Here is a 5,553-nt window from a genome sequence, read left to right on the forward strand (position 1 = left end):
GTGCCGGCGTTTTCATAACTGCGCTCGACACTGTTTTAGGACCTGACCTTCTTGACAAACTCACAGTTTATATAGATGACATATTAACAGCAACACCTACATGGGAAGAACATATAGAGCTTTTGGAAAGAATGTTACGGAGGCTTTCAGCGGCAGGTGTCACAGCAAACCTTAGCAAATCAAAATTTGTGAGAAAAGACATAAAATTTCTCGGTCACATAATTTTGCCGGCAGGGATAAGACCCGACCCAGAAAAACTGTTAGCCATAAAAAACTTTCCCGCGCCGTGCACAAAACGACAGCTAAAGGTATTTGTGGGATTGTGTTCTTTCTTTCGCAGGTTCGTGCCGAACCAATTGCTCAATAGCCCTGAATTATTGGGCCTCTTAAAGAAGGACAAACAGTGGATCTGGACGCCTCAATGCCAGATCGAGTTTGAAAAAATAGAACATGCTTTGGTTAATTCTAAAATACTAGAACATCCTGACACGAGCAATGATTTCTGTACAGCGGCGGATGCTTCATTTTCGGGACTAGGAGCCTGTCTATTTCAGCTGGACATAGGCGCTAGCTCCGACAATGTTAAGATAATTAGTTTTGCTAGCCGTACTCTGTCAGAATGCGAGCGCAGGTATTCCACAACAGAATTGGAAGCCCTTTCTATTTTGTGGGCTATTAAAAAATTCCACTATTATCTATTTGGCAAACATATACGAATCTACAGCGACCATCAGGCATTAAGCTTTTTATTCACTTGTAGGTTGCTACACAATCGCCTTGCGCGGTGGACGTTATTTTTGCAGTCTTATGATTTTGAAATTATATATGTGAATGGCAAGGATAACGTAATCGCCGACGCACTGTCAAGATTACCACAAGGACTACCTGAGTTCGAAGAATTGGTAGGAGAGAACACAGAATTTAAAGTTATGCTCATCAAGGACACTAAATTCAGGAAATATTTTTTGGATATGTGCAATAATATGGCCAAATTACAGGAAGAAGATGACCGGTGGAGAAAAGTTAGATTCCAGTTAAACAATAACCCCCCTTTACCCATAAGACAACATTACAAATTACACAAGGATGTATTATTTTACAGGAGGAACATGTACAGCGATACATGGTGCGTTTGTGTGCCCGAAGCATATAAGAAAACTTTAATTTGGCATACTCACTACGCTTGGGGACACTACGGTGCCCGCAAGTGCTATAAGAAATTAAATATGTACTGTTACTTTCCCAATATGCTTCGACGCACACAACAAATTTTGAAAACTTGTATTATTTGTCAGAAGGTTAAGCCTGTCAATCTGAACTGCGAGACAGAGTTGCATCCTATTGTACCAAAAAAACCACTAGAGCTAGTATGCATAGATGCTATGGGTCCTTTACCCTCTGCCAGTGGAGGTGTAAAATATATTATTTGAGTATATGATGTATTTTCAAAGTATGTGAAATTATATGCCACGAAAACAACTGCAGCTAAGCCTATTATCAGACGTATGCTAAACGACTACTTCCCGTCTGTTGGGAAACCACAGGCGATCTTAACAGATAACGCAACCAATTTTACGTGCCATGCTTGGAAAAAATTTCTGAAAGAACAACAGGTTAAACAAATACTGATAACCCGGTATAGCCCGCAATCAAACCCTATTGAAAGAATATTCCGTGAATTGAATAGGTTTATGACGACATACGTAGCCAACAAGCAGTCTAAATGGATTGAATACTTAAACGTTTTAGAACAGGTGGTAAACAATCTCCCAATATACGACACTGCAGTTACGCCGTCAGAACTAATATGCAATAAGAAAGAAAATAACGAATGGGTAAACCCTATCCCGTCTTTTCCTAGACAACCCGTCGACCTAAATGAAAAAATAAGGCAAGTATTAATCTCTATCACACAACAGGCCCAATGCCGAAAGAAGCATTATGATAAACGGCTACATGGTGTTACCAGATTTATAATCAGAGAAAAGGTGTTACTCAAAACTCACGTGAAATCTTCCTTGCTAGCTAAGAAAAACGCTAAGTGGCAAATGAAATATACTCGTCTGTACGTAATCGCACATATTCCGCACGACGGTTGTTATTTACTTGCATACCCTCACAGTGCTAAGATCAAAGGGCTCTATGCACACAGAGACTTAAGAAAATTCTACTATAATTATCATACGTCATATCTAAAAATGCACAAGTATAAAATAAGTTACTGTAAAAAAAAAGGAACGAGCACGATTAGGATAAAGAAAATACATCTTATGCAGCTAAGTGAATCAGAGCATTTCACTATTTCTCTTTACATTTGTCAGTGAACGTAGACGCAAGACACAGGTAAGGTAGGACATACACGTCAGTTGGTGACTAGCGATGTTTAACACGAAGTGTACTTGTAAGTTTTGACAGAACGTTTTTTTGTTTGGTCACAGTGGTATTTTAGTTTTAAGTTTATGTACGGAGGTATCTGGAGCGAACAATTGGCACAGACCTCACAGCAAAATAGATGTAAGTTATTTATTCTTTTTTTTTGCCACTTGTGTATCAAGGCAGTAAGGTACAGGGTAAGTTACAAAGAAAAATATTGGACTCCCTAAGGTACAAAGGTTAATTTTGTGACGCAAGTACACGATAGGTTGCTGAGAAAGTATTTTGTGTCTTTGACGTATCCACACCACGAGTTTTTATCTATAAATATATCGCACAAACCACGACCTTAATTTTTTTTTGTATGCTGCAATTATAAAAAAGGATTCCTAACTGCTAATGAAAGTGTAGGGTACGCACTGTAACTTGATCTAAGAAAAGTGCACCTAAAGATAGGATACATGAATAACAACTTGTGTGATCTTACTGTCATACAGATAATTATTTTTAACTTTATATACATGTTTCAATGCAAGTACGATGTTGAGATACAATCTGTGAATGTTAACTGAAGCAAACATAACACCGTCCCTTATAAAAAAAAATAAAGGAGTATGTATAAGGTAAGTTACAGGTAGCCAACTAGCCGAAAAAATGAGGTAACGCCGAAACAAACACAATTATTTACAGGTGGCGCTCGGCGAGATACTTCGAGACTTCAATCGGCGGGGAAAAGTCATGAAGTTACATTAATGTCACTATGACTGACGATTGACGTAATAAAACATTACCAAGATCACTGAGAAACACACTACGTGATACCAAGTAACGCCAAAGAATTTTAATAATCTATTTTTTTAGTATGAAAATACGAAGGATGTACGCTGACTTTAGAGGGATGCAGTACATTGATTATATTTTTTTATGTGTTTATAATATTTTGACCAATCTGAGCGGAAGATATTTGATGGAAGGAGAAGAAGTAACACAAATATGAACACAAAAAAAAACACCATATTCGCGAGCACAGACTTTAGAGGCAGTAGCGCACAGCAGCCAAGCTTCATTATTAATCTGTTGTTTGTACTACCTAGCAATTTATGTATAGTGATTTATTTAAGTCTGTTTACTCATTTCCTATTATTATTTTATTCCTTTATGTTTATGATGTGTGTGTACCATGCGTTGTTACAAACTTGGGTGACGAAAGGATGACAGAATCCCCCCCCCCCCCTCCCACATAGTAACTCGCGGGTAGAGAATGAACAAACTTTGCCTCATTTGGAGACAACTTCTAAAAGCACTTATAGTGCGTTCATGTCCTAGTATTGTTATTTCAATACATAAGTGCATCAGTAGCACGACATAGAGTAAAAAAATGCTGTTGTTCTCAAACGTGTTCTCCTATGCTCTATGAGATATCAGACAGTGTCACGATCGCGAAACATAGTATTAGAGGCACGTACTTTCTGAGAACACAATCACCTACCAATTTATGTAATAAAAATGTTATGAGCAAAAAGGTACGCCGACAAGGTTCAGTAAAAAATCGCTGGAACAAATAACGAACGTGGGCATTTATCATAAAAGACAAGCTAGTGATATCATGAGCTACAGTTTTGTTTCTGAATGGACAGGACAGTGTGACAATGTTATTTAGTGTCAATGACCTGTGAGCTATATGCAAATAGACAAGTGAAAATACGTTTCATATCACGAACCTTTTCCTTCGAGGTAAAAGAGACATAGTGAATCGACGAAGACTGCGGCGGTACAAGTGTTTGTGCACTACATAGGACAGTGTGCCGTTGCTAGCCAAATAGTGAAGTGCAGTATTACCTTTGTGCAGTGGACTTCGGAGGCACCGAGTGGTCCCTTCCCACAGTCAAGGTGTACAGCAAGTGGAAACAAGTGCGGTTGGTTTTTTTGCAAACTCTGCGAACACTGCACGAGACACTGAAAAGTTTGGACCGAGACGCGCGGCATCGCTTTACGGCGGTGGGCCCGCGCAACTGCCGAGTTCCACACGGCGCGCAGCGCGCCACCAAACTGATTGTTGCGAGTGCAGTTATGTGCATGTGACACATTATTGGCTAGCGGCATAACATACAAGGACAATTTAAATCAAAGCAAAATCTACGTTTAATTGGACACCCAACGAAGTGCCAAGACATGTAGAAACACAGATTCCAGAAACCCGAAATAAAGTCTGACTACCCCAGCTCATGATTCACGCCCCCACGTTACCTTTGAACAACGCCTATGTTTATATGTATATATATGTATTAGTATTAAGTTAGACTAAGTATTAATCCATGTGAATTTTTGTTTGTTGTTTATATTACCCATGACGAGACAATAGTAAAATACGGAAAGGATGTCACTAAGCAGATCGTGGCGTAGAAGAGAAAAGCAATGGAAAGCAGAACCAACTCTAAGCAAGAGCTAACGCCTCTTGCTGCCCCAGACACGACTATTAACCCACAATCTAGATCCGAACACTCTAATAAATATGTGACTTTCCTGAAAAATTTTTTTAATAAAAAAAAAAAAAAACTTAGGAATTATGAATTTTATGAGCAGCAGGTGTAAAAGAAGACTGTTTATATAGCGATAGACTATGTATAAAACAATGTAATACCTTTGTATAATGCGATGTACCAAGAAATAATAAAATAATTTTGTGTATAGAATACAAAAAAAGAGAGAAGAAAGAAGGTAATAGGAGGATGTAACAATTATCCAAATGTGATGATTTTGTGTCAAGGACGATGTAATAATTTTGTGTGTATAGTATGTAAGTTTATGTGTGTTTTACATGTGTTCGGTGTATCCTTATATAAATGATTTGTCCTCATTGTCATGTGTCAAAACTGGCATCAAAACCATGTTTGTAGAATGAAGTGATCGGGAGAGAGACACTGACAGTGCAATCCCATTACGTGTGAATAACAGACAAGGACTACCAGTGTGCAAAGTGTTTGGGCTCATTGTCCGCAAAATTGACATTTCTTCAGACAATTCGCCCAAGGGGGCGATGTAAAGGAACTGAAAATATTGTGATTTAATCGCAGAGGTGCTGAAAAATTGTTCCAGTGACACACCAGAGAAATATCTGGTAAACTTTTTATCTTTGAGAAACATAGGAACAATTTCGCCCTTCGTTTTTTATTTCTGGTA

Source organism: Schistocerca gregaria, unplaced genomic scaffold, assembly GCF_023897955.1.
Source record: "Schistocerca gregaria isolate iqSchGreg1 unplaced genomic scaffold, iqSchGreg1.2 ptg000077l, whole genome shotgun sequence".
Taxonomy (NCBI): Eukaryota; Metazoa; Arthropoda; class Insecta; order Orthoptera; family Acrididae; genus Schistocerca; species Schistocerca gregaria.